General features: G+C 45.4%; 1 pseudogene; it reads right to left on the reverse strand.

The window, feature by feature from the left end:
• Nucleotides 1-7,343: 7,343 nt before the first annotated feature.
• On the reverse strand, nt 7,344-14,736 carry LOC104328383 (uncharacterized; annotated as a pseudogene).
• Between the last annotated feature and the right edge of the window lie 12,733 nt (nt 14,737-27,469).

The following is a 27,469-nucleotide window of genomic DNA, read 5'->3' on the forward strand; positions in this document are numbered from 1 at the left end:
CACCAGATGACAAGCGTAGCCTCCATTTCCAAAGGCTCTCAAAGCAGTCTACAGAGATTGATGCTAAAATGGTCATCCTACTTATGGAAAGGCAGCTGTTCTTTGAACTGCAGAAAACAATCGTAGATCAGCTAGTTACAGGGTAGAAAAGGCAGAATAACATCAAGTCTCTGAAGCAGGAGGTAGGGGATTCTGTCTGCTAGCACTGGCTCAACACTTGCGTAGACCCACCCACTTTCAGAAATACTGAATATGATTTACTAGCTTTCATAACCTTGGTTTGAAAATTATTTTCTGTCTCTAAATAGCATAGTTTTTTATTGGAAATATGAAAGATGTAAACCATGCGTAGTGTGGGAGTTTAAAAAGCAGAAAAATGGAAGGCTAAATTATATAACGAAATAACAGAGAAAAATTATATATGCTGGCTAAAATTTGGGGATGGTGTGTTTTCTGGGGAGTTTTGTACTGCCTCTGAAAAGTACAGAAAAAAGAGACAGAGTGAACTAGTCTAACCCAGCATAAGTGAGACAGAAACCTCCCAGCTATTACGGTTTTCCACTGTCAGACAATTGTTATCATAAGCATTTTCTATTAAAACCACATATTTCAGCCAAAGAACTCAAATACCCACTTTTTATGTAAGATATTTATTTGTCTGCCTGATGATGTGTAGGAGTAGTGAATCTCCAAAGTGTGGAACAGAGATTACAAAGTCATCCAACAGGACAGATTCAGTAACGTTGGTGCAGGACCCAAGACCGTAACATTAGGTAGAAATCACTGCTATGAAGCCCAGAGGCTGCAACCAAAACTTGAGTCTCCTGGGATTACAGTGCAGAGAACAGCCTTGTCCTTCCAGCTAGGTGACAATGACAGTAACTAGTAAAATCCTTTGGAGCAAGAACTAGCAATGAGTCTCTACAGGATCGGAAAAAGCATCAAAGGAGACATAAAGGTTTTACACTGGAAGAAAAACGTTAGATGCTTGATTCTGCTTTCACTGGCATGACTGAAGAGCTTCTGTTTGGTTTCTATGAGAGTGGACTCTGCATCCAAAAGCAGAGGCAAGACTCTGCCCTGGGCTACATTCATGGCACTGAGTAGAGTGCTTGGTAGAGTTGCACAGAGGCAGCCGACGGTAACATCCTTCCTTCTCTGTAAGCACCAGCTTAAAATCTTCCTCCTTTACCGGCATAAGGACAAGTAACTTGGTAAAAATCAGGTTTCCTTTATGTTAATGACTGTTCTAAGCAACTCTTTTTTCCTGGAGACTGTAACACTTTTTTAACAGAATAAAAATACGTTTGCATCAAAATACTCAGGAATCTCTTCTGCCAAACCTGTGCACTGTTAGTAAATATTATTCAATTTACTTTTTGTACAGGGAGTTATTAATAGATTTTGTAATGATCTCATTTCATTTTAATTTGCAAACAAAACCAGAAGAACAGGATTAGTTAGCAGGTCTGACTCACCTGTATACATTATTTGAAGACAACTGATGAGACTTTGGTCGAGGAGTCATAAAAAAACTTAAAAGGGAATTATTTTAGCCTTCTGCTGAACCAGATGAAGAAAAACAAAAAGAAATTAATTAAAATACCAAAAATACAAGTCTGCAAAAATATTATGTTTAATTGGAAGTTTATTTCAAATAAATTACTTGCTGTTAGTGAATTACTGTTGCCAAGCATATTTTAAAGGTTCAAAGCGCCAAGAATTGCCAGGTCTGGCAGATTGGTGCTCGTTCACATCTGCTCCTGTAGGAGGTTGACAAGCCAGGGTTATTTTACGCATATGATATTTTCTTCTTCTTTCCAAAATAGCTGGATAAAATAACACCTACTCTCTCAGAATTTCACAGATGAAAATCAAGTTGAAAGTTGCACTCCAAACCAGAACCACGAGTAGTGGAATAAATGGGGTTGTCACCCTTCCAATACCCAAAATGCTGGCAAAACTGAAGTTTTTTGCTTCCAAGGAAGAAACCTGTTCCCCTTCAGATTTCAGTGAGAAAATTCCTTTCTTTCATGGTGGGAGTCGTAATGAACCCAAGGAAGCTTTGTGGTGGTTGTCTGCGGGTGTCTGTTATGGATGTATCAGCCTATGGATGGTGCCATGCGCCTTCACTTCCCATTTCAGTCACCACCGTACATAGACTGGAAAATGCGGTTGAGAGGTGATGAGTACTGGACTTTAGACTGGCTAGATCCTACCTAGGCACAGCCAGCTTGAAAGACTATGACACAAGGTTGCTGCTTGTTTGCTTTTGTGCTCTCAGTGGACCCAGCTGGGAAATGATGCAAGATTTAGAAAGGGAGAGGGGAACTAGATGGAAAAAAACATGGCCTGATTGAACTGATATTTCACAGCAGGTGTTACTGGCCAGCAAAGCAGCAGATATGAGACACTTGGCTGGGTCTGACATATGTCACCACGTCAGGGTGTTCACAGCCAACAAAACCTTGTCCATTGGAAATCACTGAAAAATATATCAGATTGCTAACTGGTTGCTGTTAACAGCTCCTGAGAGCATCCTCCCCTACATTTCCAAGCAAATACCCCTTCAGTGGACATGTCTGCACAGCATTACTATCACAGGTGGTCCAAAGAAGTCAGATCACAGTGAAATATTCTCTTCTGCCTTTCTGATTAATATTATCAAACAAAGTAGACAACAGATACAAATTCTTAAAAAAGAACTGGATTACCCAAACTTTACTTTTTTTTCTCTCCAGGGTTTTTTTTCCTGACACTACGTATGCAGCAGGACTATGTGAAATTATATCAAATACCATAAGAAAAATTCAGCCCCTTTTAGGCATTTAACACTCTGTAGGCAGCACAGAACAGAAAGCTAACAAGGTTTCCACCAAGTCAGTCGTTAGGAGAGACTGTCAGATGGCATAATGCTTGAATAGGTATTGTCAAAAAATACCAGGGTTTAGATGTCAGTCTTGCAAAATTACAAATAACAAGCAAGTGAATGACGGCCAATTTCCCATCTCCCAGATGCCCGTGGCAGCGCGATTCTTGTAACAATAGCACCCATGTAACTGCTTTAGAAAACAGATGAACCAAATTTGTGTAAATCCTCTTTTGTCACCCACCCTCCCCTGGGTTAGAAGCACCTTTGCTCAATATGGCACCGTCTTTCTCACACTGCTACCTTCATAAAACGCATTTTGATCTCTATGCTCTCTGAAGCACTGGCCATGCTCTTTCCCTGACCCTTCCCTCTGACAACCAGTGGAGCAGCTCAGCAATGCACAGTGCCTTTAAGAGAAGTCTGTGCTAAAACATTTTTGTCTTAGAATGTGCAAACAGTGGTTGTAATTCCAGAGCCCAGATAATTTCCCACTCCTCCAGCGCTGTCAGTGTAGTTTGTGGATCTGATAGTCGATTATGGAAAAGTCACAAGCGATACAATCTGCAAAAGTAACCCAAACCCATTCCTTTCATTCCTCAGACTCTACAGGGAGAATAGGGCACAAATTTCACGTGCTGAGAAAAGACTCGTATATTCATGAGGCGCTATCGTACATATTAAACAGGAGAGTGCTCCTCAGAGGCTGAAAAAACACCCAGATGAGAAGAACTTACGTGCCAAGAATCTTGCCTGATTTTCTTTACATTCTGCTAGAAGGAAATACAGAAAACAATGGTATTTAGCAAAAGGTATTTGAAACACCTCTGCTGTTTTTGAAGAAAACTAATGAGCATAAAGGAGTAACATTTGCTATTGTTTTATTAATTGCTTCTGAACTGATTGGGCTTTGAAAATAAACACCTTTCGTATGCATACAATAAGCACAGTCGTGGGAGAGTTCTCGGATTGGAGAGTGACTTGCAGTGTGCAGTGTAGGGCTGAAGCTGCTGTTTATTCTTTACTGTAAGGCACAAAAAATCCTGGAAGATTGCTGTGATGGCTGCTGAAAATTTTTAAATTTTCCCAAGGCAATCAAGATGAGTATTTTGCAAAGCAGAGAGACTATGACTACTTTAGGATTTGTCCTCAGGTATGTCACATTCCTCAGTATTATTCTTAGTACCATGATTTTCTCTACCTCATGATGAGGGGTTTGCCTTAGAAAGCCCTTTGTTCACAAATATGAGCCAGTGCTTATGTACAGCCAAAGGAACAAAGGTCTTCTGTTCCAAAAGGTGAGCCAGACCAGGCTCTGCTCCATCACAGAAGTCTGTATACAGCAGACAAAGAGCAAGGCAGATGATACACTTAATATTCTCCTAAGAGAGAGCCCAAGAGCTGTAGTTGCTGCTGTAGTTTGCACTGTCAGACGTGAATACATCCCAGTATTGCTTCACAGCCCTGGAAAATGTGGCTAACAGACAAAGAGGGTAAGGCTTAGCGCAAGGAAGAAGTCATGGCTGCTGTACAGGGAACTTGGGAAAGGCAGAGGGGATACAAGGGACGGAGATAAGGACAAGGGCCATACGAGTAACACTCTCCTAACTACTCAAAATGCTGTTGTAAAAGCCTTTGTCTGCCCAAGCCTTGAGACAGAACACTCCTCCTGCCTTCTGGAAGAGAACATGTCCAAAGATGTCCACCTCCCAAAGCAGGTTTTGTAAAGTCACAAAATAACAAACAAGGATAAGATAACCTTGAAAATAAAAGAAACTCAGATTTTATTTGCAGGGGGGGGGGCCTAAAATCTCGTTTGAGTGCTCTACCCTGTCAGGCTGGTCCTTCTCTGGTGTGGTTCAGCAGTTTTTTCAGTGATGCTCTGCATGAAATAAGCAATAAACACCCTCAGTCCCCAGAAGGCATGAGGCTGTGCTGGAGGTCTGCACTCAGAGCAGATCACCTTGCTCTGTTCTGGTTTCAGGGCTGCCCCTTGCTCTGTGACCCCTTGCCTGCCCCGTCCCACCTCTGGAAGCTGAGCATGTCCAGCCAGTTGCAGGGAAAGCGCCAGCTCCCCTCTCCTCTGTGGGGTCCCCTTGACTGAGCATGCTGAAGCAGGGACGGGGTGACAGAGCAGCGTTTCTTGTCCTCCCATCTCTGTCATCTGGTTATATGTCTTACCTTCCTCTCGTAATCTGCAGTCCTTCAGCATGCCACCAGCAGAGACCGCACATCGTACAGCATCGGTCTGAGACTGAGAAAGACATTGGAGAGATTTCTGGACTCCTTCTCACTTAAAGTAACATAAAGACTCTCTAAAGAGTGCTCCAGGCATCCTGAAACAAGGATTTCTTTTTCAAACAAATATCCCTTTGACATACATAAATCTAGTTATGGTTCCTCTCATGTGTTCACTTAACCCTCTAGCAATGCCTAAGCTCCCAGCCCTACACGATGTGTTGCACCTTGCAACAGCCTGTGTGTCCTCATCTTCCATGTAAAGTCAGCGAACACCAGGATGTGTGGTGCTGCATGCCCTTCTTACCTCCTCGGGATGGTGGGATAGCTATTTGATAACAGTGCCTCACAGATCATCATCTATGATGTGATGATCCCCACACTTCACCTATGGCACTCTCTGCAGAGATTTCACCGTTTCTCTCTGCACACACTTCATAGACTGTACTCTGAACAAGAATGTGTTGCCGTCCCTGAAACTTTCCTAGTTCTTGGAGACACTGACATTTTTACAGGAAAAAGGAAGTGTTAGCAGCTTTCTGAAGTCCTGTAGGGAAACAAACTGCATCTCAGGGGTCATTTCTGGTGATTAGATCCCAGGGAGTGGAACATGAGTAGTAAGTCCAGATCAGAGACCAGATCTTCTGATTTAACTAATGATTCTCAACTAAAAGCAACCCTCAATCTACAAAATCTGCCGCAGAACTTTTCAGAACAATCTCGTGTCAAGCAAACCAATAAGTTCGATAAAGGTATCAGACCTGCAACACTCTCATTTTGTGACAGAGGAAGAACTCTAAACAGAATTCTGCAAAATTTGAGAACCTCTGTGCTTTGCTGCTCTGTGCATGTATTCTCCAGACCTTGTGTGATGCTTAACCTCTAGATGCTGTCCTGAGTAGTAAAAATGACCAGCGATTTCTCCAAAAGGAAATGTTATCACAACATATGCTTTTTGAAGTATGAATCTATGTTGGATGGATTGACACAATATCAAAACTCTAAGTGCCCCATTGCTGCTATTTGTACTTAGTGATAAACACCGAAATCAACACTGTGCTTTTATAAAGCTCTTTGATAAGGTTCTTTCATTGAAATCTCGAATTTGAAAACTGTCAGGGAAGTTCCCTCCAGTAATGGTCTACCTGAACAACAAAAACAGAGGAGTACTTTCAGCAACAGCAGATTTAGCTACAGCCATATTCTATATGCTTCTAGGAAGCGGCTGAACCATTGGAATAAAACTTTCTGTGCCATATGTGACTTTGTTGCGTATACCAACCTCCAGGAAAAATATCAGTCTGTAATTCCTCAGGCAGAGCTGAGATAGGAGCCCGATTAATAGCCGTAGCTGTATCTGCTGAGATAGGAGCCCGATTAATAGCCGTAGCTGTATCTTGTCCTATGCAACAGGAGATCCTCTTCTGCAGTGTTACTGCAAAGAAAATATTTCACCCCTTGTCCTCCTTGCTCTGTTCCTCCTACCAGCTTCTTTTCTGCTCATTTATCAATCACCCAATGCACTGAGCAATGGTGTTGGGGAGGAAAGCAGGAACAGTCACTATTCCTGAAGTAACTGTTAGAAGCAACTGATATTTATTTTCATCTCAGCGGGGTAACAGGTTTACTCCTTCACAGCTCGTTACACCGCAAGGTAAATTGGGAGGCATGCTCCAGTTTTCTCCAGGTACAAAGACAAACCACAGAAGAATTTAGGGTAGAAGGGACCTCTGGATATTATCTGATCCAAGCACTTGTAAAAGCAGGCCAAATTCACACTTCAGGCTAGCTTTCAGCCTTGGTGTACGTCACCAATGTTCACAAGAGAGAGAAATTAACCCACAGTTTGCACGAGCTGACAGATTACAGTCCCATCTTTCCCTAGGATTTCCCATGCCAGGACAGCATTCCAGCAACAGTGCTCAGGTGTCTCTGAAAGTGACTGAGGGGCACTTAGAGAAATCTCTCGTTCCCCCTCTCCACCACTTTGAAGACCGTCTGTCACTAGCTGATGGTGATGAACATGAACATCACCAGTGTGATGCTGAATGGAGCCAGGAGCAGCACTCCGACCTGCTGCAGCTGCTTGTGCCGGGGCTTTGGCTGCAGCTGCATTCGTTGCTTGCCCTAAGGCAGGTGTCCAGCAGCAAGGAGCACAGCCAGACGCTCTCAGAGAAGCTTCCTGAGTCACCTTCACAGGGATCAAGCCTTAGCACAGCCTTCCAAAGGACACTTCCTAACACAAGGTCCACAGAGGTCACCGAAGAGATTTCTTGCAGATCCATGGAGCAAGGACTTCGCAGCTGGAAGCATGGATGGCACCTTCCAGCAGAACGGCGCAGTTCTGAACAGGGCTGTTGGACTGGACCCTGTGGGAGACATGGGCAGAGCACACAAGCAGAGGAACATTAGAGAGGGATCCCCACTTTGACAGGGGGAGGAACACCCCACAGTTTGGAGGTAGGAGACTTGCTGCAACTGGACTTCATGACCCCGTGTCAGGGAAGACCCATCCTGGGACACGGGAGGTCTGGCAGCAGAGCTTGCTGTGCTCGGAGCTTGCTGTGAGACATTCGGTTAGTCAGTCTCATTCTGGGCTCTCCATTTCCCACCACTAAAAACAGAAAAGTCCTGTCCCATAAGGGATTTTCTACTGTTCCGCTTAAGGCATTTGGAGACCTTGGGACAGAAACTATCAAGTATACCAGTTTAAACCTGTGGTATGGGTATGTGGAAGGTGAAAGCTTCTACTTCATTAAAGTTATCCAATCAAGAAGCCTTTCAGTGCAAAAGAGGTTAATAAGGTGGTGGAAACGATTAAACAGAAATCCTCAGAGACACAAACCTGGTGCACATAAAATAACAGAGGCAACTGGCAAAGACCAAAACTCTTCAGCCACTAATTGATGGGCTATCAAGAAACTCTGGGGCACAGCTTTGGAGAGGCACACCCTGGGATTTGTAACTGATAAGAACGGGGGTAAAAAGAGGAACAGGAGGAGTTGGGGTATTTGAGGAGGGCCTGTGTGACTGTGCAAAACTCGTTGAGGAACCCTTAGAGGAAGGGGGGTGAAAAGAGAGGAGGGGATGGGCCATGTGTGAGCAGCTGACGGTGTTCTGAAAGTGCTCATCTGACCCAGCCCAGCCCCTGATCCCTCTCACCGGGCTCAGAGGGGGTGCAGGACCCTGGGTGGCGGTGCCGGGCGCCGGGGGTAGAGGGCTTGTGGCTTCCCCCAGCTCTTGCTGCATGGGACGGGAGTGTGCAATGCCCCGGCAAGCTCCAGGCTGCACTGGCTGGTGAGTGCGAGTCCCTGGGTCTGGGGAGGGGTTGTCGGGTGGGCAGAGGGTCCGTGCTGGTATATGGGGGGAGCACCGTAAGCGTGGGGTGCCTGTGAGACAGGGGTGTGAGTACATGGGTCTGCTCACCAGCGATCACTGAGCTGGACCAGCTGGTGAGCGGGGGACCTGTGGGGTGGGTAAGGGGTGCTGGGGTATGGGCGGGGTGTCAGATGGAGAGGTGCCGTGCCGGTGCTTGGGGGATCTGTGAACGTGTGTGTGTGCTGATGAACCTTGAGAGCGTTGTGTGTGCCTTCACAAGTGAACCAGCCAGAGAGGAGCAAGGGACTTCTCTGCCTGTAGCTGTGCTTTACGTGAGTCCTGGTAGCATTACATGCTGCAGGCAGTGCCTTGTCTGCAGCAGTGTGTGTAGCCAGCCATGGCAGAGTCCTTTGCTTGCATGTGTGTCTGTGTCCGTGTTTGTGCCTCTGGGATACATTCTCAGCTTCACTACTGGTTGAACCTGCAAATGGGAAAGTAGCAGCTGTGTCCCTCACCCTGGGACAGAAACTCCCAGGCCTCTGGGTGGACCCGACTGGGCTCCAGCAGCCAGGCAGGACGAACCCCTCGGTTCTGGAGCTGCTAGAGCCTGCAGATGCTCTGAACATCCCTTAGCAGTTGCATTCATTGTTGGTCAACTTCCCACAGCTACAGATGGGACATTTCATGGAAAAGGGTTAAGGGCATGGGAAGGATCTCAGTCCCTTTATCTAAACATACAGAGGAAGCACCGTACTCACTTCTTGCCACTAAGTTTTGAGCCTTCTTCCCAGGCCCAGTCACCATCAGTGCCATTGCGCAAACCAATCCAATGGAGTTTGGTGTGCATCATCTGGAATAAGTCCTAGGAGGGACAGAGAGGCCGAGAGAGATCAGTAGGCTTGGAGAAACCCAGTCAAGTCCTGGGTTCTGAGGCAGAAAGAAAGGACCACTGGTGAGAGATGGAGTTTTGGGGCCATTTCTCAATGTCCTTTGAACAGCCACACCCTTCCTCCTTAGCCTCCTGACTGCGGGCTCTGAGGGCTGAGCCCACGACAAGCTCAGTGGATGCAGGCAGAGAGAAGCAAGTCCCTCTTGCCAAGTGGCCAAGGGAAAGACTTGCCCCTGCCAGATACAGGAGGGTCGTGAGTACGGGTCCCAGTGCCCTGCGAAGGCCCTTTGGAAGGGGAAGAGGTGGGCAGTACAGTGCCTTGGACCCTCTCCCCCATAATCCTACCGTCCAGCATGGGAAAGGCCCTCTGCCTTTACCACTGCGAAGACACACACCATTTCACTGGTATCGCTGATCACCAGGAGATGAGCTCCCTGCGCCCGGCAGGATTGCTGGCTGGAATACCAGTCCTTCCTCTCCTTGGAGAAGGAGTAGCAGCTCCCTCTGTGAGCTATCCACTTCTCGGGGCAGTGTGGACATGGACAGCCTGCAAAACAATCACACATCTCTCTTCCCCGTTCATAGTTGTAGCCTAGTTCATCACAAACAGATTTCACAAATACACCTGATCCAGAAAATTATTTTCCACCAGTACAGTAGTACTGCTGCCCTTGGAGCTCTCCTGAGACTTGCAAAGACAGTGTAATTACCTCTGGAGGGCTCTGTAAAGGGTATCCATTTTCCAGATTGGGAATAGGTGGGACAGCGTGTAGGGATCTCTTGGGACCTTCCTTTTTCTTCCCAGTGTTTTTACCTGTTTGGTTTTCCCTCCCATTTTTGTTCTGTCATCTCCACATAAACTTCATCTTTGGCCCATATCTCCTTCTGTCCAACGGGACAGGCAAAGCTCTGGCACTTGATAGGTTTGTGGCAGGCCACCCATTTCCACCCAGTCTCCACCGCCAGCACTGGCTGCTGCTCGGGCACATCCTGTAGCACATTTCTGAAGTACTGCTGCTTTGTACAAACGGCATTTCCAATTCCTGTACTTACCTGAACATCAGCTTCATAGCAAGCTGGTCAAAGGGCTTAAACTTCCTAGGAACAGGAATTATTTTATAACAGCTGCTAGTCATGGAGGTCTTGCCATTTGAAGGACCCTCCTTTTCCTTTCTAACAGGAGAGCAGCTTGTGCTACTAGCCCATGGATGGCCACTGAACACCTCAGGGTTTATTTTCTCGCTGTACAGAAAAATCCACAGAAAAGAAATGGGCCTTCAGACTATACCCTCCAGCCTAGAGTTGTATTCATCCAAAGGCATCTTTGATATCCTCTACCTCTTACTCTCTTGTTCCTGCTGAGGGCAGGTCTAACTAGACCAAGCTTAACATTTAAAAATCTCAGAAAAAAAGAAGTATTTTTTAAGAGAAAAAAATGTACTTCCAGGCTTTTCTTGGACACCTGTGCAGGTTTCAAGACCTCTGTTTTGCTCCCTGACAAAGCTGTAAATTAAAATATGAAGGAGATTTGTTTACCCTTGATAATAAACCCCACTGTTGTCCCCAGCGATGCCAAGAAGAGGATCCCTAGAATCACTGCAATAATCCAGCAAGTAGCACATGAAACAGGAGAATCTAACAAAAAGAAAAAGAACATAAATGGGAGAAATGTGAGGCTTTCTAAATGGGATCAGCTCTAAAAATACAACTTGCATTGAACTGCGGTGTCTATTTACCTCAGCTTGCACTCACGTCAGAGCCCAATACTCTCTGACCGGGTTCTTCTTGATATTCTACACACGGATAATTTAATGTTTAATATAAAATTTACTTATTTGAAGACACGTGATGCTGCACGGGATTCCAGTTTAGCAGAATGATACAGCTATGTGCCGAAAGCACAAGTGCAAATTACACTTAGCAGAATACAGCGATTTCAATACACAGATCGATCATGATACAGACGTGATTCTCATTGCCAGGCTCTGTGATATGCTCACCATCACAACGAATGCTGGGTGGCACTGGGCAGGAATATGTGGGTTTAAGCAGCTCAAGCCTGTTGCTCTCTTCAAAGCTCTTTTTGCCAGTTGTTCAGTGATTGCACTCTGTGTTAGGCTGAGCCACGTATACACTCCCCCCATACTGGTCTGGCTAATGCAGAAAGATAGTCTCACTCTTTCAATTAACTGGTGGACAAAAATTTGCACAACCAGCTGATCCACCCAACTGATACAACGGTTAATCTAAAAAATGGTACCTCTCTGGTCCCCTCAGTTCAATTTTTCAATTTCTTTTCAAAAGTTGAATTTTGTTTCTGGCAGCCACGTTCAGTCACTGCACACTTCATGAGCACACTGCACTTGCCCATCTCCTTTGAGCCTTCTCCTATTGTAGGGGCTTATTGATCAGTCACAACTCAGGATTACGTCTGAAGAGAAGTCCAGACATAATGACTGTTTTGATACGGCATCAACAGAAATGATTAGACCACACATTACTTACTCTGTTGGAGCTGCAAGTCTCCAACTTTAACCTGTCTTGAACTGCCCATCCTTCCCAACTTCAAACAGCAGGACAGAAAAAAATATTTTTAGCATACAAATGCAAATCTCTAATTCAGACATGAAATCTGTTAGACTGTTTATGCAGCAATGCATACATCTTTCCCATTATTAATAGACTTTACCTTTGTTCTTGTTCTCCTCTGTTCTTTGTCTTCTCATCATCTGTTTCTTGGAAGAAGTACTGTGTTTCACATTCAGATAGATGTGCTCCTTTTTATTCCCATCACATGCTTTTAAGCATTGGTTTTTTTCACTTTGCTTTACTTGGAATTTAGAAGTCCAGTTAGCTGCAAAGTCCAGGTCTGGATCTGAATTTCCCTGAAGGTCAACAGAGCTTTCCTCCCAGCAGTTAGGAATCATTTTTAATGACAGAGCATATTATTAGCAGAAGAGTAATACATAGAAGGAATGGTGTCCTAAATCAGCTTTCTGAAATAAAAAATCATTTGAGCAATGACAATAGCTCATGAAAAGCTCTGTCTTTTGTGATTAAACTGCTGCTATGACAGATGCTAGGTAGGTCAATGTTAGGCAGGGGGTCTTGCTGTCACAGGGAAGTGAAGTTACCTAGCGTTCTCCACATCAGCCCATATAAGTAAGTAACTTCGGCTTGACTGAGATGACAAAGGTGAGGGATTAAATTTCCATATGTAGCAAAAGCATAGACATGGGTAATTCTAGTGGGACAATTTGCAGAACACATTTCTCTCTTTCACTGCAAGCACCGTCAATAAAAGCAATACAGATGCATTTGATCTATATCAATGACATACTGATTTACAAACAGAAGTCCTTTGAGCATTTGGACAAGAAAATTGCCGGGGGGGGGACACACACGTTTACCTTAATTCCATAGGAGGAAGCTGAAATGCAATAGCAGAGCAGGTGGTGCATCTGTCCTGGTCTCCATATGTGACTCTGCAGGACGACAAAATGATGATTACCATCAGACTGAAACAGGGCAACTGAGAGATGAGAAAAAAGTATTGTGGTGACCCACACAGGAAACTTGCATACTTTTACCCCAGCACAAATCTTTACCCTTTCAGAGTTATAGCGACAAAACCTGTGCCTGACACGGTTTCACAAAATTCTGTTTGAGCTAATTATAATGTCACATTCACTGAGCAACAGAATACACTGAACCAGTTGAATCTGTAGAATCCACTATAAAATCATAGGCTTATACTGCCAGTTCCTTTCCTGCAAAAACAATTTCTCTGATCTGTCCAACAATATCAGTCTTTCCACCCAACTCTTTGGTCTGTGTAGAAAAAAATTGCTCATGCCTGCCTTACAGTTAGGTTGGGACTTGGTTTCAGATAGAGAAGAGAAATTATAGGACCTTCAGAACAGAAGAGAACTTCACAAATCACTTCTTTTGTTAATTCTGAGAATTAATCAAAATCTGTATACATAATTCTATGAACATTTGCATAATTATTTTCACTTTGCAGGTTACCAGGAACATATATGTTTAATTTCAAAAGATAAAAATATTTTCCATCCCTTTTCTTCATTTATTTTCCTTCTTTTTATTCTTACTCCGTTTATTTTTAAGGACATGAACAAGAACTGGTCAAAGATGAGAAAGCTGGCGTTAGGCTTGGCTGTAGTAACCACAAGCTGGTGGAGTTCAGGATCCTGAAAAGAAGGGGAAAAAAAATGAAAAGCAGACTCACAACTCTGGACTTGAGGAGAGCAGACTTTGGCCTGCTCAGGAATCTGCTTTCACGAATCCCATGGCAGACAGTCCTGGAGAGAAGAAAGGTTCAGATTAGCTGGTGGGTTTTCAGCTCCTCTGAATCCAAGAATGGTCCATCCCAGTGAGTAGGCTACCAAGGAAAGGTGGCAGTGGGCCTGTATGGATGAGCAAGGAGCTCCTGACTAAACTCAAACATAAAAAGGAAGTATGCAAGAGGTTGAAGCAGAGTCGGATGAACCAGGAGGAATCCCCTAACATGCAGGGAAGGGGTTAGGAAAGCCAAAGCTTGCCTGGATTTGAAACTGATGAGGGATGTGAATGGCAACAAAAAAGGTTTCCATGGGTACATCAGCAAGACAAAAACTAGGTAAAAATGTGGGCCCACTGCTGAATACTCAGTGGAGTTGGTCACAAAGACATAGAAAAGGGTGATACATTCCATGACTTGGTGCCTTGTTTGTCTGTATCTTTGCTGATAGAACTTGCCTTCAGCAATTTCAGGTCTACAAAAACTATGAAAAAGTCCAGTGCAAGGTAGACATCCTTGGTGGAGGAGGATCATGTTAGGGAGCTTTTAAATGAAATGTACATACACAGGGCCATGGGCCCTGATGGGACATACCACAAGTGCTGTGGGAGCTGGCTGATGTCGTTGCAAAGCCACTCTCAATAACCTTCGAAAGGTCATGGTGATCAGGAGAAGTCCCTGAAGACTGGAAGACAGCAAATGTGACTCCTGTCTTCAAGGAGGATGCAGGCAACTACAGGCCAGTCAGCCTGACATCAGCCCCTGGGAAGCTGATGCAGCAACTAATCCTAGAAACCGTTTCCAGACATACAACCGGCAAGAAGGTGACTGGGGAGTAGTCAGCATGGATTTACAAAGGGAAAAACATGCCTGACCTACCTGATAGCCTTCTGTGATGAGGTGACTTGCTCCACGGATGAGGGGAGAGCTGTGGATGTTATTTCTGTTGACTTTAGTAAGTCTTTTGACACTGTCTCCTGCAACTTCCTCACATGCAAGTTGATGAAGTATGGAGCTAGACAAGTAGACAGTGAGGTGGACTGAAAATTGGCTATAAGGCTGGGTCCAGAGGGTTGTGACCAGTGGCATGAAGGCCAGCTGCATGTCAGTGAGCAGAATCATGCTTCAAGGGTTGATACTGGATGCAGTAGTGTATAACATCTTCATTAATGACCTTGACAATGGGGCAGAATGCATCCTCAGTAAGTTCTCAGATGATACAAAACTGAAAGGAGTAACTGATACACCAGGTGATTGTCCCAACATTCAGAGATACCTAGACAGTCTGGAGAAATGGCTGGAGAGGAACCTCATGAAGTTCAATAAAGGTAAATGCAAAGTCACACACATGGTGAGGGACCAGTGCATAGAGGGGGTCAGCTGTCTGGGAAGTTGGGGATTCCTGGCAGACAGACAAGTTGAAAATGAGCCAACAATGTGCCCTCGTGGCAAAGGTGGCCAACAGCCTCCTAGATTGTGTTAGGCCGAGTGCTGCCAGCAGGTCAAGGGAGGTGATCCTTCCGCGCCTACTCAGCACTGGTCAGGTTGTGTATCGAGTCTTATGTCCAGTTCTGAGCTCCCCTGTGCAACAAGGATATGGACTTACTGAAGCAGGTAGCAAAGGGCCACGAAGAGGATTAAGGGACTGAAGCGTCCTTCATATGCAGAGAGATTGTGAGAGCTGGGACTGTTCAGCCTGGAGAAGACAGGGCTCAGGGGGGATCTTAACAATCAAAGCTTTTTTCTTTTTTTTTCTTTTTTTTTTTCCTTTTTTTTCTTTTTTTTTTTCTTTTTTAATTTACAGTGGGTGTGGTCAAAAAATGGAACAGGTTTCACAAGTGATGTGGTAGAGCGTCCATTTTTGAAGACATTCAAAAGCCAACTGGACAATGTCCTTAGCAACTTGCTTTAGTTGATCCCGCTTTGAACTGGGCGTTGATGACCACCAGAGCTGACTTCCAATCTCAATTATTCTGTGATTCTGTCACAATTAGTAAGATTTCAGTATGAAAGAGAAGAAGATGAAGGCTAAATGGAACAGACACTGGATTCCTCTACAGCAGCTTTGGAGAGGCTGGTAGGTCCTGCCTAGCCTTCCAATAAAACAAAGCTCTGGCTACCAGAAGGGATTCCTTGGATTTAATAAGTTAAAACAGACTTTAGGTTGCTTTCTGTGGTGCTGTTGGTAAGGTCTAAAAGAGATTTTTCCCATCCTCTGCACCCCAAAGATCTCCTCCTTCTCCCTCACACCACTTTGTGCCGCGTGTGGTTCAAGGGGCTGGCGGATCCATGCCAGCTGCAGGGACAGTTCTGCAGGAGTGAGCCACGGGATGCTGCTGACCCGTTTCCATAGGAAAATTTAAGAGTCTGTGGCTTTTGACGTTTCAAACTCAGCCAGGCAGAGCATGAGCAACTGCAATGTAAAACATTTCTCTGGGGGCAAATCAAGCTAGTCCCGTTCTTCCTAGTAATTATACCTTGCACTTTAACTCACGAGATCAGAATCTATTGTGCAGACAGCAGAAATCACATAAAGGATGAATACTGACCAGACAAAGAACTTCAGCATGGTTTTACAAATCTGTGGCTCCTTGTGGGCAGATTTCTGACACAAACATCAGCCTGATCACACTCCCCAGCAAGCTGGATCTAAATTCTGCCCCTGTGCCCCTGAGATCTTCGTTGTGCTGCTGCAGCTGACTGCATATTGTAGGGCAAGATGTTCTTAATTTAAAACACGTATGTATCAAAAAATGTAAATACAGAATGCAGGACTGAATTCAATGAAAGGCTTCCTTTCTATATTTCAGTATAAGAAATTAAGAAATTCAACTTATTAAAACATAACCAATCAAACTAAACGCTGTCCTCCAGCTTGGAGCTGGTGTATACCTTTGCAGGAAGCACACATTCAAAAAAGCGTGGGTTACAGACAATTCAGCTTGCATCTGGCTCCTTTGTCTTGTAACGATCAACAAACCACAGCAAATCCACGCTCTGAAAAGACAATACCAGCTCACAGGAAATGCTTCTTCTGAAGACATTAGCTTCAACCAGACAGGAAGCATTAGCTTCACAAAAAGCTTTGCTGCCTGATATAACTCTCATAGAAGGAATATTAGTAAGAAAAGCAATGAGGAAGATCAGAGCGCTTTTCTTCCATGATGCCATATAAATGTCATAATGCCATTTCTTCGTGTGTTTCAGCAGTGAGGTCTGTTTTGCAACACGTCCCTAGGTTAGGAACTTGAGCCAAACAACTCTGTTTCTGGTTGATTTGTTTGTGGGGTTTTTGCTGCTCTGGTTTTTGGTTACCTCAGACTCAAGACTCCTCATGAAAATACAGACATACAATTAACAACAAATAAACTCATTTAAACAGAGTAGAATAAATTCTTTGTAGTGTAAATTGCCACAGTGTACAGTCCTGCTCCTATCTCTTCACCTCATCTTGAAGACAGGTTGTGGTGAAGAGCTGAGAGCTGCAGCTCAGCTGCGTGCAACCAAGATCACGTACGTGCTATTGGTACAATAAAGAAAGGACCTGACACAGGTATGAATATTTAATTGCTTTCATTCCTGTTGTGATAATTCAGATGAAAAGTAATGAGATTTCTCCAGCAGCAGCAGCTCTGCTATAGCCTTTCCACATCAACATGGTCTCTTCTTACCTACCCAAGCCCCATGCATCTCCTCTGTGTGGTGAATTCTGAAGTACTAATCATAGAAAACTGATCAAACCACTTCTACTCACACAGACCCTAAGATGCTTCTGTATGGCTATGTGGAAGGTGAGAGCATCCACTTCATTACAGCCATCCCATCAAGGACCCTTTAAATGCAAAAGAGGATAAGAAGCGACAGAAACACAAACCTGATGCGCATAAAATAACAGAGGCAACTGGCAAAGACCAAAGGTCTTCAGCCACTAATTGATGGGCCATCAAGGAACTCTGGGGTGCAGTTTTGGAGGGGGACAGCCTGTGCTTTGTAAAGGATAACAAGGGGGTAAAAAGAGGAGCAGGAGGAGTTGGGATATTCGAGGGGGGGCTGTGGGACTGTGCAAAACTCGTTGAGGAACATGTAGGGGAAGGGGGGTGAACAGAGAGGAGGGGATGGGCCATGTGTGAGCAGTTGCTGATGTTGTTTAAGTGCTCATCTGACCCAGCCCGGCCCCTGATCCGGTGAGAACACCGGGCTCTAACAGTGTTAGTGTTGTGTACTTGTGTGTGTGCACATGTGTGTCTGAGATACAGGCTCAGCTTTGCTACTGGTTAAAGCTGTTAAGGGGAAATCAGCCGATGTGGCCATCAGCCCTGGACCTCACAGGACCTCAGATGGACCGGTCTGGGCTTCGGGGGCCAGGCAGGAGGAATCCCTGAGCCCCAGAGCTGCTGGAGGTCACATCCACTTAAAACTTCCCTTATCCGCAAGACTATCAGAATTGTGTGCATTAATTGCCTGATATACATGTGCTCATTTACCCCTTCAGAGAACTCCAGTTTATTTACTGAGAGTGAGTTCCTTGCACAGAAGCAAATTCATCTCCTCCCTCAATCCATTGTACTTAACACCTTGTCTATTGTATGTTTGTAACGGTCTCTACCAGCACATGTATTGTGATAGTCAAGCTTCTGGTCTGCAGTTTTAAGATCCTTAAAAAGTGGCGCCACATTTGCCTTTTATTTCTTTTGTACTGGGATAAATTCAAGAAGTAAGTTACTGTGGTGGGTTGACCCTGGTCAACAGCCAAACCCATCCAGCCGCTCATTCACTTCCCTTTCCGATGGGACAGGGAGAAAACAGAAGTGTGGTGAGAGGACCTGGGGACTGAGATAACAACAGTTCAATCAAGAAAGCAAAAGCCGCATGTGCAGAAGTGCTTTCACTGCTTCCCGCCAGCTGGCAGATGTCCAGCCAGCACCACGAAAGATGGGGTCAGCAGGCAGAATGGTTGCTTGGGAAGACGAATGCCGTAGCCATGAAGGTCCCTCCTTCCTCCTCCTTGCCCTGACCTCAATGTTCCCTCTGTGGTCCCTCGCTCTTTTTATCCCTGTGTTTTCTCAAAAACGCTTCCCAGAGGCACCACCAGCCTCGCCCAGGGGCTCAGCCGTGTCCTGCGGCAGGTCCATTGCAGTGCTGGCAGCCCCACGTCTCTCCCCGCAGAGACCACCCCTGCAGCCTCCCACCATCCGCAGGTGCTATATCACAACAAGTTTTTGGTCCTGGTGCTATATCACAACAAGTTCTACTTTCTAAGGCCTCTTATTACTTCTTGTCACTTCCTTTACCTGCCTAACACCTACACTTTTTAAGGCATCACACCTAAACTTTCGACATGATTTAAAACACAGTGTCATCCGCAACCACACTGTGTGGTTCACTTCTTTTCAACACCCCTGGTGCCGGCTGGTTGGTGTCCTGTCGCGGCGTCCCCTCCCCGTGCAGGGCTGCATCTGCATTGCTCCCAAGGCTGTGCACGGTGGAAGGAGACATGGAGATACAGTGAGAAATAGCATTGTGAGGATTGTAATAAATAATAAACCAAAACCAAATGAAGACACCTCTGTTCTGGCAGTGAAGTTTTCATCTACACCTCTCTGGAGAGGAACAGAAACTTTCACGAATGTGAAATGCTGTGTTGTTTTTTTTCTGAAACCGTCCTACATGAAGACGTAAGCAAGACGAAACAAAGACATCAGCAACTGCAATTCCTCCTTCCTTCTCTCCATTACTTATATTGCAACCTCTGAATTTGGATCTTGGAGTCAGCAGTATGGTGCCTGCATCTAAGAAGCAGCAATGCAGGTCTCTTCTTGTGTTGGATGGTATTGTGCGGACATATTAAGAGATTAAATGCATTAAAAAATCAGCCAACGAAGGTTCTTCCTTGTGGTGTAACCTCTCCACACCCCACACCCCCCAAACACTCCCCTACCCCTTCTTTTGTTGAAAACCCTGCTCGCAAAGACGGTTAAGGAGCATAACAACTTTGAACCATGTATGTCAATGTATAAATTGCTGGCATTCCCTGTACCAAGTAAGGTATGATTATTTTGGCAGCACGAAGATAATTTTTCCTCTCCTTACTTGTTAAAATAAAGGTTGCAAGACAACATTTCTTGCATTGAAAAAATGGGACTGCCCCATCTTTTTTTCCCTGTTTTCTTGCTTAAAAAGTAAAAGCCTTTTTTTCTGATAGCTACAAAGTATTTTCATGGAAAAAGAATTTACTCAGGTCAGCCAAAGCAAAATGAGGGCCCAGGAATGTTACAACCTAAAGGGCTGCCTGGCCTGTGGGTGTGCAGAGATTGCAAACGTGGGTTCGCAGGATTCTGTTCCACACAAGGACACAGAGGCTTTATCCTCTAAATTTCTCTACTTTATTGCAGTTACCACAACTCACCAGCAGTAGGCATACCTATGAATAATAAAGCAAATATTTATATATAAATTTATATATCAATCTATTACAAATTATTCTTCTCAACCAATAGCATAGAAGCAATTAAGGATAGCAGCAATCAAGAATAGCAGCAATTAAGAATAGCAGCAACAACTGCTGCCTCCCTGAGGCCCAGGTTAAAGATGCAACAAGAAAGCTTCCTACCCTGGTACAGCCCTCAGATTATTTGTTCTTGCTTTTTAACGTCAACAGCAATGAAGTTGCAACAAGAAGACCAAGGGCGATCAAAAGAGGCTTCCGGGCCTTGGGCCGACTGGTTAAAGGGTCAGGAGCACAAGCAGTGTTCTCCTCTATCCTTCCAGTTGATGAGGAAGAAGCAGGAAGAGCCAGCAGATCAACACCCAGCTCCGAACTTGCTGTCACTGGCAGAATTTCAGGTTTTTTAATCATGGGTCAGTCTACATGACACCAGGCCTGCTGGCAACCTGTCTCAAAGTGGGAAAAGGATCTTTGCGCAGGAGTTAGCAGGGCTCATTGAAAGAGATTTAAACTAGATTTGAAGGGGGAAACGGATAAAACCAGGCTCTCGAGATAAGTGTGGAGGCAGAACACCAACATATGAGGGACAGCATGCTAGCAAGGTCCTTCAGTCTGCTCCACAATGAGCTGAGCACCCTGGAGCACATTTGAAATGTCACTGTACTAATGCGCATAGCACCTTAGCCACGCCAGTGGAGGCAAGGGATGGAGACCCACACAGCAGCAAGGGCGAAAGTGTTGTCGATGTCATTAGAAACCATTGAAGAACCTGAGAACAGTCACGTGGGAATTAGGGCTTCTCGCCCCAAAAAAGGTGGCTGGATCAGTAGTGCAGCTGAAGCCCATCTACACTAACGCACGCAGCATGGGCAACAAACAGGAGGAGCTGGAAGCCACCGTGCAGCTGGAAGACTATGACATAGTTGTAATGATGGAAACGTGGTGGCATGACTTACACAGCTGGAGTGCTGCAATGCGTGGCTGCAAGCTTTTCAGAAGGGATGGGCAAGGAAGGAGAGGCGGTGGGGTTAGCCCTGTATTTTAGAGAGTGTTTAGACTGTCTAGAGCTTGACGATGGTGATGACATGACTGAGTATTTATGGGTAAGAATCAAGGGGAAAGGCTAACAAGGCAGATAGCATGGTGGGAGTCTGTTATAGACCACCCAAGCAGGATGAAGAGGCAGATGAAATATCCGATAAGCAGCTGGGAGAAGTCTCACATTTTCGGGCCTTTGTTCTCACAGGGGACTTCACCTTACTAAATGTCTGCTGGAAATACATTCATTTTAGGATTTTCCTTTCTGTCCTTTTGTTTTTGGTGACGAACTGCAGTAACCACAGGCACCCTCTGCCTATCATTAAATATGAGCATTAGGATTTTGAGTACATATGTCCACAGAAAGGCACAAATGAGAATATAAAATATTCTTGTCTGGTTGTAAAACATACCTTTGACAGCATTCAACAAAACTCCCACTCTTCTGCGAAGCAAAGCAGCCCTTTCACTATTTCACCCCTTACATTTTCCAAGATCTGTTCTCTGGAGAAAGAAAAAGTAGATATGATTGAAGGTCAGAGATGGGAAACTGGTGCCGCAAGAAGACTACTGCCCTGGTCAGCATACCTGGGGACATGCACCACAATTCCACTGCAGGTAGGACGTAATGGCAGGACATATCTTGCTGCTGTCAGGTACAAGACAAACATTGAACAATCCCACTTCAAACAAAAGCAAACCAACAGATGCCTACAGGCCACAAACAGACCATCTGGAGTATCTGATCATGCTCCCCCTGTGCCAGTCTGAAGGAGAAGCCTGGACAGGAAGCAATCACCAGTCATCACCACCCCCTTGTTTCCACAAATGGTGCTTCATTTCAGGGCACATCTTCTGCCAAAGTGATGCCAACCGTGACTGAAAAGATAAATCTGCTGCTGGTTACATCATTCATAACCACACTCCAGATCTGCTTCCCAGCATGCCTGTCCTCCAGCAATCCTCCCTGGCACCACACCAGGAACCCCAGGCACAGGGCAGGATCCCAGTGCAGGCAAGTGCTTTGGCCAACGTGAGGTAACTTGGCAGCTTTCCCTCTGGAGTGAAAGCAGGCTCTGTTGCAGGCAAGAAGATAACCTACATTGGACTTACAGTGTGGTGCCTGGCAAAAAATGAACTATCAGCTAAGGGATTATTTTTCTAATTTAATTCATTCTGATTTAGTTCACAGACTTCCACAGAACATTGCTCTTTCAAATGCTTTTGTCCTTACCTTTCCCATGTAAAGCAGCTCACTGAGTAATCATATGGCTGTACCATAGCCACAAAACTCTGCATGTGCCCTGAGTCAGAAGAATTATACAGCTCCTCTCACTGAAATACCATGTAAACACCATGGTAGAGGCATTTTTGATGCATAGAAGGAACCTCTACACAAGACGCCTCAAAAGCACCCAGCACTGGTCTGTAAAACAGGAGCAGGAGAGAAGAGTTTTCAGCTTAAATTCCACCCAGCCACACACTTGCCAGTGAAGGCTAAGCCTCCCCACTCACACTTCATGATCTGAAAGCGCACATGGTTTTAAGAGCTCAGAAACAAGTCCAGGATGAACTTTAAATCTGTGCCTCCAACAGGAATAGGGAAAAAAAAGCCGTGCTGGGTAAGAAACATTTATCAAACCCAAGAGGGAAGTAAGAAGGAAGATTTCCGAGTTGCAAGACTCACTGAAGTCCAGAAATTTTTGCTTCAGCTCGAAAGGAGACTTCAGCAAGGCTTTCGATACAGTCTCCCATGATATCCTCCTAGGGAAGCTGAGGAAGTGTGGGCTGGATGAGTGGTCGGTGAAGTGGATAGAGAACTGGCTGAATGGCAGAACTCAGAAGGTTGTCATCAGCGGCACTGAGTCTAGTTGGAGGCTGGTAACTAGTGGTGTCCCTCAGGGGTCAGTACTGGGCCCAGTCTTGTTTAACTTCTTCATCAATGACCTGGATGAAGAGTTAGAATGTACCCTCAGCAAGTTTGCTGATGACACCAAACTGGGAGGAGTGGTAGACACACCAGCAGGCTGTGCTGCCATTCAGCGTGACCTGGATAGGCTGGAAAGTTGGGCAGAGAGGAACCTGATGAGGTTCAACAAAGGCAAATGCAAGGTCCTGCACCTGGGGAGGAACAACCCCATGCACCAGTACAGGCTTGGGGTGGACCTCCTGGAGAGCAGCTCTGCGGAGAGGGACCTGGGTGTCCTGGTGGACAACAGGTTAACCATGAGCCAGCAGTGTGCCCCGGCTGCCAAGAAGGCCAATGGGATCCTGGGGTGCATCAAGAAGAGTGTGGCCAGCAGGTTGAGGGAGGTTCTCCTTCCCCTCCACACTGCCCTGGTGAGGCCTCATCTGGAGTACTCTGTCCAGTTCTGGGCTCCCCAGTTCAAGAAAGATGAAGAGCTACTGGAGAGAGTCCAGCGGAGGGCTACGAGGATGGTGAGGGGACTGGAACATCTCCCCTACGAGGAGAGGCTGAGGGAGCTGGGCTTGTTCAGCCTGAAGAAGAGAAGGCTGCGAGGGGACCTAATAAATGCTTATAAATATCTGCAGGGTGGGTGTCAGGAGGATGGGGCCAGACTCTTTTCAGTGGTGCCCAGTGACAGGACAAGTGGCAATGGGCACAAACTGAAGCAGAGGAAGCTCCATCTGAACATGAGGAAGAACTTCTTCCCTCTGAGGGTGACGGAGCACTGGAACAGGCTGCCCAGGAAGGCTGTGGAGTCTCCTTCTCGGGAGATATTCCAGACCCGACTGGACAAGGTCCTGTGCAGCCTGCTGTAGGTGACCCTGCTTCAGCAGGGGGGTTGGACTGGGTGACTCACAGAGGTCCCTTCCAACCCCTACCATTCTGTGATTCTGTGATTCTATGGGATGCAGGATCTACAGATACGTGTCTTCCTTACTAAGATCCAACACTTCAAGACCTTGTTGCCTTATCTGACGTGATCTGGTATTTCACATGCCAGTTTATCCATGTCAGATTCACTCTAGAAGTACAGAAACGTGCAGAAGAAAACACTGTGGTTGTGCTTTCCACACTGTGTTTCTTCAGCTGCTGCTTACTGGCTGCTTAACCACAGGACAGGGAGCTTACAACTCACAAGCCAACAACCACCAAACTCCATTTTAAAGACGCTATAAAACCAGCTATGCAGCACAGAAAGATTTCAGTAATGATTTTCTGAACAATTATTCATAACTGAGGTGTATCCTGTCGCTTATGGCAACAAAGGCTAGGTCAGATGCCATTCCAAGATTGGACCATCAAGAATGGACAGTGATTTGCGATAGGGGATCATGCCAAATTATCAACACTTCTAACAGGAGCGGCAAAGCCGTGGCGGATAAGACATGACAGCACCCTCTGACTCCAGTGTATCACTTGGCCTGAAAAAATACGTATTTGTTCTCACTCCCAAATGATTAAATGTCACCTTGTGTAAGTCCAGACATGGACTATTCTAGGCATGTTTCCTGGTCATTTTTGCTTTCCTGGTATGAATTGTACATGAGCCATATTCAAAAGTCCTTGGATTACTGACAAGCTATATGAAATCCAGCTATTTTGCTGGGTATTGAATAACTCCATTACATTCCACAGGCTTGCTCATGCCATGCAAAATAAGGAAGAGTTACTGTATTTTTGTGTGTGATATTAAATCAAGAATGGTTTTGTTACAGTACTCAAGCCACTGTTGCTAAAAGTCAGTGACGGCAGCTCGGGCTAGCTCACTACACAAGCATATGAGATTCTTGGGAATGAATTCTGCAGAAGAAAACTGCAAGAAAAAGAGGAATGAAAATAAAATTTCAAGGCAAAAATTGGGGAAAAAGAAACCTCCCAAAAAACCCCAAATGCCCAAAGGGAAATACAGCATCCTGCACGGAAATAATTTCCACAGGAGACGGAGTTTGAGATAAAATGATTATAATCTTAAATAATTTACAATAAGAAAATCAAGAAAGCATTCATTAACATTTGGAAAAAAATTACTGGATAGCAAGCTCTAAGCCACAAAAGACTCAAACATTTTCATGAACATCACCAAACTAGCAATTTAAAGTTTTGCATATGAATTATCTGTTTCATACACTGAGTAGAAACTTACCAACGGCCCAAAAGGTTGGTTAGGAAAGGGCTCCACCGAATCAGTATGAACGTGGGATAGCGAAGAAAGAGAAGCAGGAATCTCTCAATTCTCCCAGCAGTTCAAAAGTGGCGGGCTCCATCTGAAAGCTCAAAGTGTATTACGAGACAGCACAGATACTACTGTCACCTGAAATGTCTGAATCAGCTACATAGGGGGTTGCTTTCAATTGTATTCAGATTCACGGCTGCATCTAAACAAAATCAGATGTACAGTCAGGTCCTCCTCTTGCACCACAGCATTAATTCTTCATTTTAAGTTAATCTATCAGAGGGCAGATGTGGTAAGACCAGCCTGTTCTGCCGCACAACCAGCTGCAGCAACTACAGTGAAACAAGGGCTAGGGCTGGGTTTTTTCACACTCCTGCCTGTTTCATACATCAGAAACCATGCTGGCATCCCTTCTGAATCTGTGCGAAGTAAAGGCACCCGTAACCCTGTAACAAGGACTTTTTTTACATCCATTTGGTCTGACACCTGAGAAACTTCCCCCTGCCCTCGTGAGCACGACTGCTGCAGTGAAGTGTGACTGATCCTTGCTATTCAGATGCTACCTCAGAGCAGCTCTGGCAGCAAGGGCTGCTCCAGCAAAGACATAAGACATAAAGAGCAAAATATGGAGGGTGATGGCAGCAGGGGAAAGTAAAACAGATCTACAGTACTGGTGAAAATTTGTAAAGAATCTTGCCAGGTGAATGAGCTTGTAACTTCTGAGCTGTGGCCATAACAGGCTTTGTGTGAAGCTATGCTGATGCGGGGAGCAGAAGAGCAACACCTCTGATGTAAAACACAAAGCTACAGGAGTAAAATGGCCCTTGCAGGAGCAGATGGCAGTGCAGGCTGTTTAAAAACAAGGCAAGAGGAAAAACCCTAGGCCACGTCTCCTTTCGTCATAGGCAGAAAGACACATTAAAGCATTCTGTAAATACCAGACTAACTAATGGGAAAAAATGAGCACTTTCACGTGTCTTGGGGGGTGGTTTGTGGGGTTTTTTTGAATTATCACTATTTCTTCATAGTGCAGTACCTGCTATAAATAAAATCACAAGCCGCAGGAGGTAGCATAAACAAATGCACTCTCACATCCTCATGATGAAACCACAACCCTCACCAAAAAGCAATCCCGTGACCGCAGCAGAGCGGCTAAGAGCTCTGCGGTATCTCTCTTCTGCGGGTTTGAACGGGATTCCCTTTGTCTGCAGTGAAAGGCATGCCACATCTGCATTCGAGAAGGACACTGCAACAACTGACCCTTTTCCAGTCTCCAACCCTGTATAATAAGCAGGTGCGCTGATTGCTGGTCAAATAACAACTCGCATGCACACAATTTACATGCTGTTGTGCTAGACCGCTCCTTCCTTGGCCCCTCAGAAGCCAGACCGGGCAAACTCGCGCCAAATGAGCAGTGGAGTGAGGCAAAAGAGCCACTGCTGAGCCCAACCCTTGCGACCTCTCAGCAGACCCAGCGTGCTCTGGCACAGGGCCTTGCTGTCGTGGCTTCAAACGGATTCAGCAACGGGCACGGCTGCCATTATTCTGTTTGTTTCTTTAGGTGGGTATGGAGGAAGAAATGGAAAGCCCTGAGGAGCATAAGGAGGCATTCCAGCTGGTTTGTTGAAAAGGTATGGAAATGATGTTGAACTAGGAGCCAGAACTGGAGGATTCTTCCAAAGCTCGTCCAGTAAACTTTGAACAATTTTTCCAAGATCCAAGTGCATTGTAAAATTACTTATTAATGGACCTGTTACATATACTCCCTGTTTGTCCATTAAATGATGTCTCACAGGTGGGAAAACGCTGATGACTGTTTTTTCCTGAGGAAACTGAGGTGGAACAAACGCATAGGAGACAGCAATGCAGCAGCCGTCTTGGTTCTCTGCATCTGTTCCAGACGGAGGAATTCTTCTCTCACCTTCTAAAAAAGCTTCAGACGTACACCCCAAGCCTAGGGCATCACCTCGCAGAAAGTGCAGAGCTGGTGTCACAGAACCAGTAAGCTCATGCTTTTGGTGATGGCAAATTGCCAGGCGGAAGCATTGCAAACCGGAGCGGTGAAGTCCAAGTGCAGAGTCCATTCCGCAGGAGTTGCTGCTCCTCAGCTTCACACCAAGTCAGCGGGCACTGACTGAATGATGTAGATGGCCATCTGGGAGCACACTTCAACATAATAATCAAAAGCCAACATTTTTCATAGGAACAAGATATTCCAATTACACAAATA

Source organism: Opisthocomus hoazin, chromosome 1 (genome assembly GCF_030867145.1).
Source record: "Opisthocomus hoazin isolate bOpiHoa1 chromosome 1, bOpiHoa1.hap1, whole genome shotgun sequence".
NCBI lineage: Eukaryota > Metazoa > Chordata > Aves > Opisthocomiformes > Opisthocomidae > Opisthocomus > Opisthocomus hoazin.